Genomic DNA, 19,999 nt, shown 5'->3' with positions numbered 1-19,999 from the left:
TATTGGGGTTCCAGGAGATCCCTATGGGCTGCAGCATTTCTTTTGCCACCCATAGGGAGCTCAGACAATTCTTACACAGGACTGCCACTGCAGCCTGTGTGAAATAACGTCCACGTTATTTCACAGCCATTTTTCACTACACATAAGTAACTTATAAGTCACCTATATGTCTAACCCTCACTTGGTGAAGGTTAGGTGCCAAGTTACTTAGTGTGTGGGCACCCTGGCCCTAGCCAAGGTGCCCCCACATTGTTCAGGGCGAATTGCCCAGACTTTAGGAGTGCGGGGACACCATTACACACGTGTACTACACATAGGTCACTACCTATGTGTAGCGTCACAATGGTAACTCCGAACATGGCCATGTAACATGTCTAGGATCATGGAATTGTCACCCCAATACCATGCTGGTATTGGGGGGACAATTCCATGCATCCCTGGGTCTTTAGCACAGAACCTGGGTACTGCCAAAGTGCCTTTACGGGGTCTCCACTGCAGCTGCTGCCAACCCCTCAGACAGGTTTCTTCCCCCCTGGGGTCTGGGCAGCCCAGTCCCAGGAAGGCAGAACAAAGGATTTCCTCTGAGAGAGGGTGTTACACCCTCTCCCTTTCCAAATAGGTGTGAAGGGCTAGGGAGGAGTAGCCTCCCCCAGCCTCTGGAAATGCTTTGATGGGCACAGATGGTGCCCATCTCTGCATAAGCCAGTCTACACCAGTTCAGGGATCCCCCAGCCCTGCTCTGGCATGGAACTGGACAAAGGAAAGGGGAGTGACCACTCCCCTGACCAGTACCTCAAAGGGGATGTGCCCAGAGATCCTCCGGTGTGTCCCAGACCTCTTCCATCTTGGATTCAGAGGTGTTGGGGCACAATGGACTGCTCTGAGTGGTCAGTGCCAGCAGGTGACGTCAGAGACCCCTTCTGATAGGTGCTTATCTCTTTCAGTAGCCAAGCCTCCGATCTTAGTAGCCAAACCTCCTTTTCTGGCTATTTAGGGTCTCTCCTCTGGGCTATTCCTCAGATAACGAATGCAAGAGCTCACCAGAGTTCCTCTGCACTTCCCTCTTCTACTTCTGCCAAGGATCGACCGCTGACTGCTTCAGGACGCCTGAAAACTGCAACAAAGTAGCAAGACAACTACCAGCAACATTGTAGCGCCTAATCCTGCCGGCTTTCTCAACTGTTTCCTGGTGGTGCATGCTCTGAGGGCTGTCTGCCTTCACCCTGCACTAGAAGCCAAGAAGAAATCTCCCGTGGGTCCACGGAATCTTCCCCCTGCCAATGCGGGCACCAAACTTCTGCATCACCGGTCCTCTGGTTCCCCTCTCATCCTGACGAGCGTGGTCCCTGGAACACAGGAGCTGGGTCCAAGTGTCTCCCACAGTCCAGTGGCCCTTCTGTCCAAATTTGCTGGAGGTAAGTCCTTGCCTCCCCACGACAGACAGCAAACCTGTGTACTGCGTGATTTGCAGCTGCTCCGGCTTCTGTGCACTTTTCCAGGACTTAATTTGTGCACAGCCTAGCCTGGGTCCCTAGCACTCCGTCCTGCATTGCCCAACTCGCTGAGTTGGACTCCAACGTCGTGGGACCCTCCTTTGTGACTCTGAGTCAACTGCTGTCCTCAGGTCTTCTAAGTGCCTGTTCCGGTACTTCTGCACGTGCTGCCTGCTTCTGCGGGGGCTCTCTGAGTTGCTGAGCGCCCCCTCTGTCTCCTCCTCCAAGGGGTGACATCCTGGTCCCCAGCAGCACCCAAAATCCTCAACCGTGACTCTTGCAGCTAGCAAGGCTTGTTTGCAGTATTTCTGCCTGGAAATATGTCTGCAACATCCAGCACGCCGTGTGACATCTTCCATCTAAAGGAGAAGTTCCTAGCCCTTTTCGTTGTTGCAGAATCTTTGGCTTCTTCCACCCGGAGGCAGCCCTTTTGCACCTTCATCTGGGGTTTTGTGGGCTCCTGCCCCCCCGGACACTTTCGTGACTCTTGGACTTGGTCCCCTTCCTTTACAGGTCCTCAGGTCCAGGAATCCATCTTCAGTTTTTTGCTGGTGCTTGTGGTTCTTGCAGAATCCCCTATCACGACTATTGTGTCTTTCTGGGGTAGTAGGGTAACTTTACTCCTACTTTTCATGGTCTTGGGGTGGGGTATTTTGGACACCCTCACTGTTTTCTCACAGTCCCAGTGACCCTCTACAACCTCCCATAGGCCTGGGGTCCATTCGTGATTCGCATTGCACTTTTGGAGTATGTGGTTTGTGTTGCTCCTAGGCCTATGTCTACCTATTGCATCCTATTGTGATTCTACATTGTTTGCACTACTTTTCTAACTGTTACTTACCTGTTTTGGGTTTGTGTACATATAATTTGTGTATATTACTTACCTCCTAAGTGAGGGTATCCTCTGAGATACTTTTGGCATATTGTCACTAAAATAAAGTACCTTTATTTTAAGTAACTCTGAGTATTGTGTTTTCTTATGATATTGTGCTATATGATATAAGTGGTATAGTAGGAGCTTTGCATGTCTCCTAGTTCAGCCTAAGCTGCTTTGCCATAGCTACCTCTAACAGCCTATGCTGCTAGAAACACCTCTATTCTACTAATAAGGGATAACTGGACCTGGCACAAGGTGTAAGTACCACAAGGTACCCACTATAAGCCAGGCCAGCCTCCTACAATGAAAGCATTGTCAACCAAGTTTGGAATCAAGGACTGGAGCATCAGAATCACTCCCCCCTTTCCATCATGGAGACACACTGTAGGAGGAGTGCCATGGTGCAATTGAGAGGGACAAACAGCCTGCACCTGCTCAGTTCAGCCACTGAGTCTGAGAAGAGGTGAGTTGCCTGCATGCAGACTCAGTGGCTGAAGGACCTGAGCCACTGTAAGCACCCATGGTTGGGGTACACTTTGGGACTCTGCACGCTTCACTTCTACCGGAGCAGGTAAGAATTGTGTCAGGCCTATCGGCCACGGGGTAACTCTTTACTGAGAGCGCTATGGTGCTAGGACACTTGTGACTTGAATTTAACCTCTTGGGTGCCTTGGACGAGATGATCTCGTCCAAGGCTACAGTTCCCCTGTGCCTTGGACAAGATCATCTCGTCCATGGCACAGGGGAACTTGGGGGCGCGCTAGCGCGCCCCCCGTGCAACCCCCTCCACCCCCCCCAAGTCGGGGATGGAAGGGGAAGACCTTCCCCTTCTACCCCCGACCCCCCCCAACCCCCCTGTGACCTCAGCGCGCGCGCGCTGATGTGTCACAGGGGCCTCCCTCATCGCGCTGGAAGCTCTGCTTCCAGCGCGATTGAAAAAGAAATGCAAAAGCATTTCTTTGGAGGGGCTTCAAAGGGAAGGAAAAGTATTTCCTTCCCTTTGAAGTCCCTCCGAGGGTTTCAAAAGCCGGATTGCTTGCAATCCGGCTTTTGAAACCCCACTAGACACCAGGGATTTTTATTTTTTCTTTGAAATTGACAAAAGGGAGCGACCCCTTAGGCAAGGGTCGCTCCCAGGGGGGGCATTTTTTTTAAAAGGCCTTTTCTGCCCCCCCCTGGGGGCAGAAACCTCTAGGCACCAGGGACGATTTTTTTTTTGTTGTTTTTTTTTGTTTCATTTTTTTTTATTGAGGTGGGGAGCGACCCCTTAGGCAAGGGTCACTCCCCTTGGGGGAAAATTATATTTTGGCCATTTCTGCCCCCCTTGGGGGCAGATTGGCCTATTTTGATGAGGCCAATCTGCCCCCAAGGGGGGTAGAAACCACTAGACACCAGGGATATTTTTTTTTATTTTTTTTAATTGTTATTGACAAAAGGGAGCGACCCCTTGGGCAAGGGTCGCTCCCAGGGGGGGCATATTTTCGGGAAGGCCTTTTCTGCCCCCCCTGGGGGCAGATCGCCCTACCCAGGGGGGGGCAGAAACCTCTAGGCACCAGGGACCATTTTTTTTTTTTTTTTTTTTCATTTTTTTTTTTTTGGTGGAGAGCGACCCCTTAGGCAAGGGTCGCTCCCCTTGGGGGAAAATTATATTTTGCCCATTTCTGCCCCCCTTGGGGGCAGATTGGCCTATTTTGATGAGGCCAATCTGCCCCCAAGGGGGGTAGAAACCACTAGACACCAGGGACCATTTTTTTTTTTTTGTTTCATTTTTTTTTTTTTTGGTGGGGAGCGACCCCTTAGGCAAGGGTCGCTCCCCTTGGGGGAAAATTATATTTTGCCCATTTCTGCCCCCCTTGGGGGCAGATTGGCCTATTTTGATGAGGCCAATCTGCCCCCAAGGGGGGTAGAAACCACTAGACACCAGGGAGTTTTTTCTTTGCGTGAATTTCACGCAAAGGGAGCGACCCCTTAGGCAAGGGTCGCTCCCTGGGGGGGAGGGCAATTTATTTTAGGCCATTTCTGCCCCCCCTGGGGGGGAAGAAACCTCTAGGCGCCAGGGCAAATTTTTTTTTTGTGTTTTTTTTTTTTGTTCTTTCTTTTTTTTAGAGATGGGGAGCGACCCATCAGGCAAGGGTCGCTCCCCTGGGGGGCAAATTGTATTTAGACCATTTCTGCCCCCCTGGGGGCAGATTGGCCGATTTTAGGTCAATCTGCCCCCAAGGGGGCAGAAACCACTAGGCACCGGGGATTTGTTTTTTGGCGCCAATGTCACGCAGGGGGAGCGACCCTGTAGGCAAGGGTCGCTCCCGGGGGGGGGGTGGGGGTTGGGGGGGCAAATTTATTTTAGGCCATTTCTGCCCCCCCGGGGGACAGATCGGCCTATTATTAGGCCGAACTGCTCACAGGGGGGGCAGAACCCTCTAGACGCCAGGGCAATTTTTTTTTTTGTGTTTTTTTTTTGTTGTTGTTTCTTTTTTTAGAGATGGGGAGCGACCCATCAGGCAAGGGTCGCTTCTCTTGGGGGGGGCAAATTGTATTTAGACCATTTCTGCCCCCCTGGGGCGGCAGATTGGCCAATTTTAGGTCAATCTGCCCCCAAGGGGGCAGAAACCACTAGGCACCGGGGATTTGTTTTTTGGCGCCAATGTCACGCAGGGGGAGCGACCCCGTAGGCAAGGGTCGCTCCCGGTGGGGGGGGGGTGGGGGTTGGGGGGGCAAATTTATTTTAGCCCATTTCTGCCCCCCCGGGGGACAGATCGGCCTATTATTAGGCCGAACTGCCCCCGGGGGGGGGGGGCAGAACACTCTAGGCGCCAGGGCAATTTTTTTTTTGTGTTTTTTTTTTTTGTTGTTTCTTTTTTTAGAGATGGGGAGCGACCCATCAGGCAAGGGTCGCTCCCCTGGGGGGGCAAATTGTATTTAGACCATTTCTGCCCCCCTGGGGCGGCAGATTGGCCAATTTTAGGTCAATCTGCCCCCAAGGAGGCAGAAACCACTAGGCACCGGGGATTTGTTTTTTGGCGCCAATGTCACGCAGGGGGAGCGACCCCGTAGGCAAGGGTCGCTCCCGGGGGGGGGGTGGGGGTTGGGGGGGCAAATTTATTTTAGGCCATTTCTGCCCCCCCGGGGGACAGATCAGCCTATTATTAGGCCGAACTGCCCCCGGGGGGGGGGCAGAAACCTCTAGGCGCCAGGGGAATTTTTCTTTTTTTTCTTTGTTTTTTTTTTTTAGAGATGGGGAGCGACCCATCAGGCAAAAGTCGCTCCCCTGGGGGACAAATTGTATTTAGGCCATTTCTGCCCCCCTTGGGGGCAGATTGGATGAGTTTAGGTCAACCTGCCCCCAAGGGGGCAGAAACCACTAGGCACCGGGGATTTGTTTTTTGGTGCCAATGTCACGCAGGGGGAGCGACCCCGTAGGCAAGGGTCGCTCCCGGCGGGGGAGGGTGGGGGTTGGGGGGGCAAATTTATTTTAGGGCATTTCTGCCCCCCCCCCCCCGGGGCCGGCTGAGCTACAGGCCAAACACCACAGATAGGCACCTTGCAAAAAACACCTCTGTTTTCTGTGAAAAAATATGTTGTGTCCACGTTGTGTTTTGGGCCATTTCCTTTTGTGGGCGCTAGGCCTACCCACAGAAGTGATGTACCATTTTTATCGAGAGACTTAGGGGAACGCTGGGTGGAAGGAAATTTGTGGCTCCTCTCAGATTCCAGAACTTTCTGTCACCGAAATGAGAGGAAAAAGTGTTTTTTGGGCCAAATTTTGATGTTTGCAAAGGATTCTGGGTAACATAACCTGGTCAGAGCCCCGCAAGTCACCCCATCTTGGATTCCCCTGGGTTTCTAGTTTTCAAAAATGCACTGGTTTGCTAGGTTTCCTCAGGTGTCGGCTGAGCTACAGGCCAAAATCCACAGGTAGGCACTGCTTTTTATAAAAAAATGTGATGTGTCCACGTTGTGTTTTGGGCCCTTTCCTTTCATGGGCGCTAGTCCTACCCACACAAGTGAGGTATCATTTTTATCGGGAGACTTGGGGGAACGCTGGGTAGAAGGAAATTTGTGGCTCCTCTCAGATTCCAGAACTTTCTGCCACAGAAATGTGAGTAACATGTGTATTTTTAGCCAAATTTTGAGGTTTGCAAAGGATTCTGGGTAACAGAACCTGGTCCGAGCCCCGCAAGTCACCCCTCCTTGGATTCCCCTAGGTCTCTAGTTTTCAGAAATGCACAGGTTTGGTAGGTTTCCCTAGGTGCCGGCTGAGCTAGAGGCCAAAGTCTACAGGTAGGCACTTCGCAAAAAACACCTCTGTTTTTTTCCAAAATTTAGGATGTGTCCACGTTGCGCTTTGGGGTGTTTCCTGTCGCCGGCGCTAGGCCTACCCATGCAAGTGAGGTATCATTTTTATCGGGAGACTTGGGGGAACGCTGGGTGGAAGGAAATTTGTAGCTCCTCTCAGATTCCAGAACTTTCTGCCACAGAAATGTGAGGGACATGTGTTTTTTTAGCCAAATGTTGAGGTTTGCAAAGGATTCTGGGTAACAGAACCTGGTCCGAGCCCCGCAAGTCACCCCTCCTTGGATTCCCCTAGGTCTCTAGTTTTCAGAAATGCACAGGTTTGGTAGGTTTCGCAAGGTGCCGGCTGAGCTAGAGGCCAAAATCTACAGGTAGGCACTTCGCAAAAAACACCTCTGTTTTTTTCCAAAATTTAGGATGTGTCCACGTTGCGCTTTGGGGTGTTTCCTGTCGCCGGCGCTAGGCCTACCCATGCAAGTGAGGTATCATTTTTATCGGGAGACTTGGGGGAACGCTGGGTGGAAGGAAATTTGTAGCTCCTCTCAGATTCCAGAACTTTCTGCCACAGAAATGTGAGGGACATGTGTTTTTTTAGCCAAATTTTGAGGTTTGCAAAGGATTCTGGGTAACAGAACCTGGTCCGAGCCCCGCAAGTCACCCCTCCTTGGATTCCCCTAGGTCTCTAGTTTTCAGAAATGCACAGGTTTGGTAGGTTTCCCTAGGTGCCGGCTGAGCTAGAGGCCAAAATCTACAGGTAGGCACTTCGCAAAAAACACCTCTGTTTTTTTCCAAAATTTTGGATGTGTCCACGTTGCGCTTTGGGGTGTTTCCTGTCGCCGGCGCTAGGCCTACCCGCGCAAGTGAGGTATCATTTTTATCGGGAGACTTGGGGGAACGCTGGGTGGAAGGAAATTTGTAGCTCCTCTCAGATTCCAGAACTTTCTGCCACAGAAATGTGAGGGACATGTGTTTTTTTAGCCAAATGTTGAGGTTTGCAAAGGATTCTGGGTAACAGAACCTGGTCCGAGCCCCGCAAGTCACCCCTCCTTGGATTCCCCTAGGTCTCTAGTTTTCAGAAATGCACAGGTTTGGTAGGTTTCCCTAGGTGCCGGCTGAGCTAGAGGCCAAAATCTACAGGTAGGCACTTCGCAAAAAACACCTCTGTTTTCTCCCAAAATTGTCGATGTGTCCACGTTGCGCTTTGGGGCGTTTCCTGTCGCGGGCGCTAGGCCTACCCACGCAAGTGAGGTATCATTTTTATCGGGAGACTTGGGGGAACATAGATTAGCAAAACAAGTGCTATTGCCCCTTGTCTTTCTCTACATTTTTTCCTTCCAAATATAGGAGAGTGTGTAAAAAAGACATCTATTTGAGAAATTCCCTATAATTCACATGCTTGTACAGGGAGTGCAGAATTATTAGGCAAGTTGTATTTTTGAGGATTAATTTTATTATTGAACAACAACCATGTTCTCAATGAACCCAAAAAACTCATTAATATCAAAGCTGAATATTTTTGGAAGTAGTTTTTAGTTTGTTTTTAGTTTTAGCTATGTTAGGGGGATATCTGTGTGTGCAGGTGACTATTACTGTGCATAATTATTAGGCAACTTAACAAAAAAAAATATATACCCATTTCAATTATTTATTATTACCAGTGAAACCAATATAACATCTCAACATTCACAAATATACATTTCTGACATTCAAAAACAAAACAAAAACAAATCAGTGACCAATATAGCCACCTTTCTTTGCAAGGACACTCAAAAGCCTGCCATCCATGGATTCTGTCAGTGTTTTGATCTGTTCACCATCAACATTGCGTGCAGCAGCAACCACAGCCTCCCAGACACTGTTCAGAGAGGTGTACTGTTTTCCCTCCTTGTAAATCTCACATTTGATGATGGACCACAGGTTCTCAATGGGGTTCAGATCAGGTGAACAAGGAGGCCATGTCATTAGATTTCCTTCTTTTATACCCTTTCTTGCCAGCCACGCTGTGGAGTACTTGGACGCGTGTGATGGAGCATTGTCCTGCATGAAAATCATGTTTTTCTTGAAGGATGCAGACTTCTTCCTGTACCACTGCTTGAAGAAGGTGTCTTCCAGGAACTGGCAGTAGGACTGGGAGTTGAGCTTGACTCCATCCTCAACCCGAAAAGGCCCCACAAGCTCATCTTTGATGATACCAGCCCAAACCAGTACTCCACCTCCACCTTGCTGGCGTCTGAGTCGGACTGGAGCTCTCTGCCCTTTACCAATCCAGCCACGGGCCCATCCATCTGGCCCATCAAGACTCACTCTCATTTCATCAGTCCATAAAACCTTAGAAAAATCAGTCTTGAGATATTTCTTGGCCCAGTCTTGACGTTTCAGCTTGTGTGTCTTGTTCAGTGGTGGTCGTCTTTCAGCCTTTCTTACCTTGGCCATGTCTCTGAGTATTGCACACCTTGTGCTTTTGGGCACTCCAGTGATGTTGCAGCTCTGAAATATGGCCAAACTGGTGGCAAGTGGCATCGTGGCAGCTGCACGCTTGACTTTTCTCAGTTCATGGGCAGTTATTTTGCGCCTTGGTTTTTCCACACGCTTCTTGCGACCCTGTTGACTATTTTGAATGAAACGCTTGATTGTTCGATGATCACGCTTCAGAAGCTTTGCAATTTTAAGAGTGCTGCATCCCTCTGCAAGATATCTCACTATTTTTGACTTTTCTGAGCCTGTCAAGTCCTTCTTTTGACCCATTTTGCCAAAGAAAAGGAAGTTGCCTAATAATTATGCACACCTGATAGGGTGTTGATGTCATTAGACCACACCCCTTCTCATAACAGAGATGCACATCACCTAATATGCTTAATTGGTAGTAGGCTTTCGAGCCTATACAGCTTGGAGTAAGACAACATGCATAAAGAGGATGATGTGGTCAAAATACTCATTTGCCTAATAATTCTGCACTCCCTGTATGGTCACCCCGGAATTCAGAGATGTGCAAATAACCACTGCTCCTCAGCACCTTATCTTGTGCCCTTTTTGGAAATGCAAAGGTTTTCTTGATAGCAATTTTTTACTCTTTATATTTCAGCAAATGAATTGCTGTACTGTATACCCGGTATAGAATGAAAACGCACTGCAGGGTGCAGCTCATTTATTGGCTCTGGGTTCCTCGGGTTCTTGATGAACCTACAAGCCCTATATATCCCCGCAACCAGAGGAGTCCAGCAGACGTAACGGTATATTGCATTCCATAATCTGACATTGCAGGGAAAAGTTACAGAGTAAAACATAGAGAAAAATTGATGTTTTTTTCACCTCAATTTCAATATTTTTCTTTTTCAGCTGTTATTTTCTGTAGGAAACCCTTGTAGGATCTACACAAATGACCCCTTGCTGAATTCAGAATTTTGTCTACTTTGCAGAAATGGTTAGGTTTCTGGGATCCAGCATTGGTTTCATGCCCATTCCTGTCACTGACTGGAAGGAGGCTGAAAGCACAAACAATTGCAAAAATGGGGTATGCCCCAGTAAAATGCCAAAATTGTGTTGAAAAATTGGGTTTTCTGATTCAAGTCTGCCTGTTCCTGAAAGCTGGGAAGCTGCTGAGTTTAGCACCGCAAACCCTTTGTTGATGCCATTTTCAGGGGAAAAACCACAAGCCTTCTTCTGCAGCCACTTTTTCCAATTTTTTTGAAAAAAACGAAATTTTCACTGTATTTTGGCCAATTTCTTGGCCTCCTTCAGGGGAACCCACAAAGTCTGGGTACCTCTAGAATCCCTAGGATGTTGGAAAAAAAGGACGAAAATTTGGCTTGGTTAGCTTATGTGGACAAAAAGTTATGAGGGCCTAAGCGCGAACTGCCCCAAATAGGCAAAAAAAGGCCTGGCACAGGAGGGGGAAAAGGCCTGGCAGCGAAGGGGTTAAGAGTCAGACAGGACAATCAAGACAGAGACTGCTAGTAGGACATTCCATGGATGTTGCCAACCGTAAATGTGAAATAACCACTATCATTAATGCGTGGAGAGAGTGGCACAAGGGACTGCCTTTGAAACATTAGAGCCCCCATCTTAAGGGGAATTGTGTTGCTGTTTGTGAATGTCATATTTTCCTTTGTGTGGGTGGAGGGAGAAATAAAAATACTTTTTTTCATAAAAGTGAGTATTTGGTTGGACAATGATTGATTGCTGCTGCTGCATACATTTTGAGTTGTAAGCCTGTCCACTAATCTGTATCCACACTTCCCCCCAAACCCACCCCTCCCCAGAGGAAGCCTTTTACTAATCAAGAGAGTTCACCACTGAGAGTCAAATGCAGGAGTACTTGGCCCAGATGCTCAGTATCCACAGTAGCGTGGGCCCCAAGACATCAGGATTAATAGGCCTCAACCCTCAGGTTTGGGCCCAGTAGCCGTACGTGCCCTGTTGCCCTCTGAAAGGGGTTCTGACACTCTGATTAAGGCCATCCACCACTAAACTTCCCTCCTTTAAACAGCATCTTGTGGTGTGAACCAAACTTTTTTGACGAGTCACTTAAACATGCATGCTTGTAGCATCCACAGTGGCTCACCAGCTCTGAGGGCCTCATGCGTGTCTGAGCACCTCTGAGGCCTCATGCATATGATTTCACCCAGTTTCACCTTCAAGTCTGGGATGGGACTTTTAGATAGGCTTAATCATACCCAACAATAAATGAATCTCAACTGGTGCTGTCTTGATGCCCGAGATCCTACATCTTAACTTCAAGGCCCTTCATCTCTACCATTTTTTCGACCACTTTACAAGAGCCCTCTCCACTGCAACACAAAAAAGTTTGCAGTGTTGTAGTAACATCCAGTGTAAAACTGTGACTCACCAAACCCGCCTTTTACCGTCTGTAGTTCCTCCAATACTGCATCTACTGGCCTCATCCAATCAGAAGACCCGGGCTCTACCGTTGTTCCTTACAATTATAAAACATTGTGCCACTAGAATAGTCACGAAGCTCTGTAGGATAAATATATAGCAATGAAAGACAGGTGCGTTTGTATGTGTGTTTCTTAAGCTTCTTTCGCCAGATGTGATTAACCATCCGAAATCACCCTGTGGGGTCCTAAGCAGTAACAGCAATGGAAAGGTAAGAACTGTTGTGTGTGGGTGGCAGGGTCACTGGAATGTTGATTTTACGTGTGGTGTTTAGTCATGGCAATTCACTGGCGCAGTTTGAATTAAGCAAAAGTGAGCGGCGGGTAGGTCGGGTGGAGGTTTGCAGGTGTGTCAGCTGGACCCCTCCTTGGAGCACAACTATGACAAACTTTGGACTCACACAGGAAGGTAAGGTCGCCCGGGTTGCTGGTGCCGCCTCCTCCTTCCTGCCTGGGGAGCCTGGCTGCCCCACCCCGGTCCACACCCACAACACTGTAGGCAGCAGGGGAGGTGTAGAGGCAGATGTGTGAGCCCCGCCACCAACAGCTGCAGCCAGTGCGCGAGTGGTGATGCTACCTTGATAACAGGAAGCGGGAGTGGCTCTGCCCAGGGTGGGAGGAGAGATCCAGCAAGGGCGGGGGACGAGGGCCCTGTCAATCATCCACACTACACGCTTCCCGTACACACAGCCTTCCGCAGAGGCAGCCACAGCCATCTGAACGTGAATTTATTTTGAAACCAGTTTTGAAGAAAAAAATACGACTGTTGTCGCTAACCTGAGCGACGGGGACCGGGAGGAGGAGCTGAGGGAGCAGCAGTGCCTTCAGGCGGGAGGCTTGAGGCAGAGACGCAGTCTGTCAGTGGGGTATCTCCCTTCCCCTATTCCCGATCTCCCTATTGCCCCCCGAGATCAGTGCCCCCGGTGTTCCTGGCCAGTCTCGCACCCTGCCTGCCGCAGCCTGCCAGTGGACCAGGAACCTCCAAGTGTATGCGGTGGGTGTTCTCTTTCCCCTCTCTGTCTTTCTGCTGTACCCTCGGATGGTGATTGCGGATGGGGGAGGATCCTATGAATCTCAGGGGGCAGGAGGGGAGGGGTGAAGGGAGCAGCGTGCTGTCACTGAGCGTGCACACAGACAAGCGCGCGGCTCATTACCCCGGGGCTGGGGGGTGAGGATGGGCTTCCTCATTTTGACAGAAAATGCTTCTGTTGAACGGTGTGTCTGCTGGTGCCCGAGCGAGGCCGCGTGCCCGGCCGCGTGTGGCACAGGTGAATCACGGGGCTGACTCAGGGCTGTGTTCAGGTGCCAGGAGCTCGCGGCGCCTGCCCTTCACTCACTGTGCGGCAGTGGTCACAAGGGACGTGTGCTGCCACGGCAGGCAGGTGTGCAGCCGGGGAGTCCAGTCATTGTCACGACGCCTGTCCCTCAGCCTGGTACAGATGCCCGGCCCGGTGGGAGGGCGTGTACAGATGCGGTTTGTTGTGCTCTGGCGATGCTCCTCCTTAGTCCGCTCTGCTGACACTGACAGCGCCCGAGACGGAGTGTGTAGAGGGCCCTCCCACAGATTCCTCTTCTTCTGGGCCCATCGATGCCATGCATTGTGCAGAGCCAGAGTGCGTCTCTCAACGCCCTCGAAGAAATGCCTCGCACGTACTATGATGCACTTGCTGACGTACACAGACGTGCACATTCATATTTTAGCACATCCACACAAGACCAGCGCCAGGTTCTTGCATACTTTGACACACGCGCACGAACAGGCGCTTACCCACACAGATACAAGCGTTATATATATACATGAACCTTATCTTGCAGCGTACGTGTCATCTTGCCTTTCCAGAACTCATTTATCTAATGTTCACCAGATTCAATTTCTTTACGCAGACGCACTAGGCTCTTTTATTCTTCACTTTCATAAACGAGCCATCGCATTCACTCTACACAGTCTTGACAGAACGTGCTCAGCCAGCCTCCTCCTACGGCCTGCAGGCCAGGCCACTGGCTGCTCCCTCCGATAACTATCTTTACCTTCACTGGTTTTGTGGTTTCAGCGGTTGCCACTCACTGTTAATCGTCTTGCTTGAATGTTGGTGTGTATAATATTTGCCTACACGCCTTGTTGTGGGTGTGGATGCACTGTGACAAAGACTATGCAGGCACATGATTGTAAATTGTTTACCTTTTCAACTTTGCTGTTTTTGTCCTCTGTCATTTTTAAAAACGGAACTGTCAGTTTCCGCAGTGTGCAACGAATGGAAAAAAAACATGTCAGTAACCTATCCGGGGTCCAGGCGTTGAAAGACACCAATGTATGAGCTCTTGAGCCGCAAAAAGGTCAGGGTTACAGCAAAAAAACATGTTTTGAAAATCATCACAGAGCGAATCATTGAAGGTAAACATACATTACCTCCCGTCCCTCCCTCGCCTTCCTTTTAACCAATGAGGCCTCCCGCCTCCCCCCTAGACCCTCCCTTCCCCTTTCAAACCCCCCCCCCACCCTTATCCCCTCCTGTTCTTTTGTCTAGCCCACGCAAGACGAATCTCTTTCCCTTTTCTTACCTGCACGGCGGGGCCTGGAGGTCGTCGAAGGAGGCACTCCTCGGGACGCGGAGCTCCGCGAGGAGTGCTACGGCTGGGTCGCGTCTTGAACGAGCAGCATGGCTGCTCGAGAGGCGTGTACTGGGGGCCGGCTGACGGGGTCAGCCGGCCCTCTGTGGCTGGGGCATTGGTTTCCGGGTTTCCGCGCCACGGAGCCGCGAGGAACCGAGGAACTTAAATTTTGTGATGCTTTTCAGGTAGGACGGGCGTTCTGCCCGTGGTTTTTATGAAATTTTACAAGGATGTTGACCTTTTTAGGGATTGGTGGAGCCCTGTTGGGGGAGGACCAGGGACCTATATATAGGGTAGTTTTTTGGAATGTAAGTCAGTGTTATTTGGTGTTTTACCATGCCTAAAGCTCCAGCAAAGAGACGTAGGATTGTCTCTTCTTCCTCCTCGCAGGAGGGAGGTGAGGATAGCATTGCTCTTCCTGAGAACCCACAGGTACCTGACAGGGGTACTCCCCTCATGTCTAGAGAGGAAGTGCAGGATATGATTGAGGTTGCTGTTACCAGGGCACTGCAAGCAGGCGGGGCCAGGTCTGGTCAGTCTAAGCGTGCGCACTCATCGGTAGCGGCAAGGAAATCCTCATCAGAGAGTGAGGATGAGGCCCCATCAACGTCATCTGGGGGGAAATATGTTTCCAGAGAAGAAATGTGGGAAGTGATGGCACATGTTCGGGACAATTTGGGTTTCCCAGTGTTTCAACCTACAAACTCGGATTCTCTTTTATTTCCTCAATATCAGACACCTTCGAAGTTTGCCATGCCTTTCCAGGGTCCTGTGAAGGATATGGTGTTTCGTGAGTGAAGGATGTGGAGAAGGCTCAGGTTCCACGATTCCTTCAGAAACTTTACTTACTTGAGGGTGAGGAGGTTTTGCCTCCTTCAATACGCCTGGACTCTATTTTGGCTACTCTAATTGGCAAAACGGCAGTCAATCCGGAGGATTGTGTGCCTGCGGATGCCACAGACCGTAAAGTGGATTCGGGTCTTAAGAGGGCTTTTGCTGCGGAGAATCTGGCGCTGAAGGCAGGGATTTATTCTGCTTATGCGTCACAGTCATTGGTTCAAGACTTTGATAAACTGGCGGTAGCTGTACAGGAAGGGGAGGAATGTTCAGAGCTCCTGGCTGGTATGGAGCAGCAGGCCAGATTGTTGGCTGATGTGTCTTCAGATGTGGTCCATACTTCGGCTCTGGCTTCCGGGTCTTTGATTGGGGCTCGTAGGTCCCTCTGGTTGCGTTCCTGGAAGGCTGATCCAGGGGAAAAGGCGGCCTTGTTGAGACTGCCGTTTGAAGGCCGTAACCTGTTTGGAGAACAATTGCCGTCCATGCTTTCCAAGGCATTTAAGGAGAGGAAGCATGCCTTACCTTATAAAGGGGGTTCTTCTTCGGGTAAAGGGTGGAAGAAGCATTCCAGATCTTCTCCTACTAGGGATGCTAAATCCTTTTCATTTAGGAAACGGCGTTTTCAGCCGCGTTTTTCGCCTAAGAAGTCTGCTCCTGCGACCCGGGGTGGTTTCAAGAAGGGGTCCTGACAATCACTGTGGGCCTGGCAGAGGGCCGGTTGGGGGAAGACTGAGTCACTTTCTTTCAGCTTGGGAGGACAGTGTAAATGATCATTGGGTACTAGACATTGTGACCAATGGTTATGTCATAGATTTTGTTGTGGTTCCTCCAGATTCAGGGGTGCGTCCCACACCTCTGCCTTCAGAGGGGTCACGGAGAAGAGCATTATTGGACGGAGTGCGAGACTTACTGGTCAAAGGGGCCATTTCCCGCATTCCGCTAGACGAACGGGGTCAGGGCACTTATTCGGTCTTGTTTCTTGTACAGAAAGTTTCAGGGAGATTTCGACCTGTGCTCAATCTAAAGGAGGTGAATTCCTGGATCAGGACAGTGCATTTCCGCATGCTGTCCATTCAGACTATTTTTCCATTGGTCAGGCAAGGGGACTTTCTGGTGTCACTGGATCTGCAGGATGCTTACCTACACGTGCCTGTGGCAAGATCCTCTCAAAAGTTCCTGAGGTTTGCTGTGGGTCAGGACCATTTTCAGTTTTGCGTTCTGCCTTTCGGTCTAAAATCTTCTCCTTGAATTTTCACAAAGTTGCTGGCTCCTCTAGTGGCTTTGCTTCATTCAGAAGGGGTGTTTCTGCATCCTTATCTAGACGACATTTTGATTCATGCCCAATCACGAGACCTTTTGCAGAGGCAGGTGGCCCAAGTTCTGGGGGTCCTGCAAAACCACGGGTTTTTAATCAATTGGGAGAAGTCAGACTTAGTGCCGTCCCAGGATCTGGTTTTTCTAGGGGCTCGGTTTCAGACTCTTCTAGGGTTGGTGACTGTGTCAGAAAAAAGGTTGGGTGTACTCCAGGCTTTGGTAAAGAAGGTATTGTTACTGTCTGCTCCCCGAGCTCTTCTATGGTTGCGTCTGCAGGGTCATTTGGCGTCAGTGATATTTCTGGTTCCTTGGGCACGTTTCCATCTCCTGTGCTTGATGACATGGTTCTTGAGAAGGTGGGCTCCAGGGTCCGGTTCTCTGAAGGACAGGGTTCCAGGGTCCGGATTGATTCGCAGAGAGTTGCAATGGTGGTTGGATGCAGACCACCTGAGGGTAGGGGTTTCTTTATCGCCTCTGAGACCCGTGGTGGTGACGACGGATGCCAGCCTCTCCGGTTGGGGGGCATGGATGGGGTCAGCTCTGATTCAGGGGTTTTGGTCCCCTCGGGAGGCGAGTCGGTCATCAAATTGGCGCGAATTGCGGGCAGTATTCCTGGCTCTGGTCCATTTCCAGGATTCCCTGAGGGGGTCGGCGGTTCTAGTTCGCACAGACAACTTAGTGGCCAAGGCTTATGTCAATCGACAAGGGGGGACCAGGTCGAGGGCTCTGTTCAATCTAGTCAGGGAGATTTTTGTGTGGGCTCAGGAGTGGGTTCCCTCTCTCAGGGCTACGTACATTCGGGGGGTGGTAAATGTTCGGGCGGATCTACTGAGCAGAGTGATTCCTTCCTCTCAACTTTTCTCTCTCCGGAAGTCTCTGTTTCAGCATCTGGTTCGGCTTTGGGGTCTTCCAGTGCTGGATGTGTTTGCGTCAGTAGGGAATGCGAAAGTGGAGCGCTTCTGCTCCCGGTTTCGGTGTCCCCAAGCATGGGAGGTGGACGGGATGTCATGTCCTTGGCCGCAGGGCCTTTTGTATGCGTTCCCTCCTTTTCAACTACTCAGGGCGTTTCTGTTACGAGTGAGGGATCTGGGGTCCAGGGTTATCCTAATTGCGCCACTTTGGCCGAGGGCGAATTGGTTCCCATTGTTGATGCTGATGGCGGAGGGGAGGATGTGGCCTCTGCCTCTTTGTCCGTCTCCCCTGGAGTTGCCCTGCCTCCCATTGGGGTCGTTGAGGAGGTTACACTTGACGGCTTGGAAGTTGAACGAAGGGGGTTGACAGATCTAGGGGTGCCGGTGGCTTTGAGTTCTACCTTGCTGGCTTCAAGGAGACGTTCAACTTTGCTTTCTTATGGTAGACAGTGGAAGGTGTTTTCGTCTTGGTGCTTAAGTCGTGAGTTGGATCCTACCTGCGCTTCTATCTTTGAGGTGATGCAGTTCCTGCAGGACGGTGCTCATTTAGGGTTGTCAGTGGCATCTCTTCGGGTACAGTGGGCGGCTATTCAGGCATTCAGAGGACCATGGCGTAATCTTCAGGATGAAGGGCGATTGATGCCTAGATTTTTTCAAGGGCTTACTAATTTATTTCCTCGCCCGGTACGTTCTTTTCCTTCATGGGATCTGTCCTTGGTTTTGGATGTGTTGACGGAGGCCCCTTTTGAACCATTGGGGGACTGTGATTTGCGACATCTATCTTTGAAGACGTTCTTTTTGGTAGCCATTACTTCGGCTCGTCGGTTGGGGGAATTGGGGGCATTGGCGTGTTCCTTTCCTTTTTGTAAGATTTTTCCCTATAGGGTGGTTCTGGTTCCGGTGCCTTCCTTTATTCCAAAAGTCAATTCTTCGTTCCATTCCAGGCAGGAGGTCATCCTTCCTTCATTTTGTCCGAATCCCTCATCAAGGGAGGAGGTCCGTTTGCATTCGTTGGATGTACGTAGGGTTTTGTTGGAGTATCTGCGGGTGGTGGCTCCTTTTCGTAAAGGGGATTCACTGTTTGTTAATTTTGGTCCGGCTCGCAAAGGTGAGAAACCTTCCACGGCTTCCTTGAGTCGGTGGGTTCGATCTTTAATTCTGTTGGCCTATTCCTTGAAAGAGGTGGTTCCTCCTCTAGGGATTCAGGGGAGATCTACCAGAGGCATGGCGGCTACGGTGGCAGAGCTTCAGGGGACTTCGGTGGTGGAAATTTGCAGGGCCGCCACTTGGGCTTCTCCTTCGACGTTTGTGCGTCATTATAGGCTGTCGGACTTGGGTAGTTTGGAGTCGGTGTTAGGTCACCGGGTCTTATCCTCTATGTGATAATATTTGGGGATGTTCTTGGTGCAGGATATTAAATAAAGGTCTTGCAACTCGATGTCCGTCTCCTGTGTGTTTTCTTGCTATGTCTCATTGGTTAAAAGGAAGGCGAGGGAGGGACGGGAGGTAATGCTTCCATTTTCTTACAATAATGGCATTACTCCTAGTCCTACTCCCTCGCCTTCCTTTTCCGTTCCCTCCCACCCTCCCGGTACGGACTGTCCGAGTTGCAGCTTGGGCTTGGTTTTTGTACAGGAGGGGATAAGGGTGGGGGGGGGGTTTTGAAAGGGGAAGGGAGGGTCTAGGGGGGAGGCGGGAGGCCTCATTGGTTAAAAGGAAGGCGAGGGAGTAGGACTAGGAGTAATGCCATTATCGTAAGAAAATGGAAGCATTTGTCCCGTCGACCTGATCTGCTGTAGGCCCGTGAGAACTGAAGTTAAATGTGGCTACAGGGCCTGCTTTATTTTAGAGTTCGGCCGACGGGTTTACTCCTTCTCAAACCTGGCAGATCCCGTCCGCCGTGCTTTATATCCAGTGACACTTTTAATAGGGCGTCGGGGTGTCCGTTACGTTTGTGACGCAGTAGCTTGTAAAGTGTCGGCCGAGCTCTAAACCAGGCCTTAGGTGCCTAAGGCATCCGAGGTGAGGTGGAGAACTCTCATTTTCTTACAGGCCTTGACAGCATTGGACACCGCTGTGCATAAAACACGCGTTACTGGTATAATGGCAGCGCTTGTGCTGGGAGCAGTGGGGTAGCATAACTAAAGTGCCCCCCCCTTGCAAAGAACATGGAGGGAGCCCTCTCCGGACTCACTCAGGCCAGGTGCTGTGCTGAGGAGGGCCCCTGGAGCTCGCACTATCCAATGGCTGGGAGTCTAGAGCAGGGCCGGATACATAGAGTGACCAGATTTTGAAAAGGTAAAACTGGGACAGGTTAGACATAAAGTAGGGCTAAAGAATTTAGTCTCACTTTTATATCTGGCGCACGTCCACACACACACACCCAAACACCCCTCCACATGGGCAGAAACCTATCAATTATTTCTTCAATTATTTAAGACTCTAGAGGTAATGTGAAAGGAGAGCATACCTTTCACTTCTGATTCAAGGTCAACCTCACCTTTGTCCCAAAAAAAACGGGGACACTTATTTAAAATGAACAAAAGCGATCACAGGTTGACCTGACCTTTGTCCCAAAAACCGGGACATTTATTTAAAATGAACAAAAGCGTTGGCCACCGGGCAGACCTCTGAAAATTGGGACTGTCTGGGGGAATCCGGGACGTCTGGTCACCCTATGTATACAGCAAATCTCTACAGCTGAGGCCGGCCAACACCTCATGTTCCGAAGCCATTTTATATTGCAGAGGAGCCAGTCTCTGTGAGATT

General features: G+C 50.2%; 1 protein-coding gene across 2 annotated transcripts in view; it reads left to right on the top strand.

The window, feature by feature from the left end:
• The first annotated feature begins 12,218 nt into the window (after positions 1-12,218).
• Positions 12,219-19,999, top strand: part of MBP (myelin basic protein) — an 831,359-nt gene continuing 823,578 nt past the window's right edge. For both annotated transcript variants that reach the window (XM_069218837.1, XM_069218836.1), the window contains exon 1: positions 12,219-12,552. The gene's annotated coding sequence lies outside the window, so the exon portion shown is untranslated. The remainder of the gene's footprint in view (positions 12,553-19,999) is intronic.

This window comes from Pleurodeles waltl, chromosome 2_1 (assembly GCF_031143425.1).
Source record: "Pleurodeles waltl isolate 20211129_DDA chromosome 2_1, aPleWal1.hap1.20221129, whole genome shotgun sequence".
Classification (NCBI taxonomy): Eukaryota; Metazoa; Chordata; class Amphibia; order Caudata; family Salamandridae; genus Pleurodeles; species Pleurodeles waltl.
This window is presented reverse-complemented; position numbering and strand designations above follow the sequence as displayed.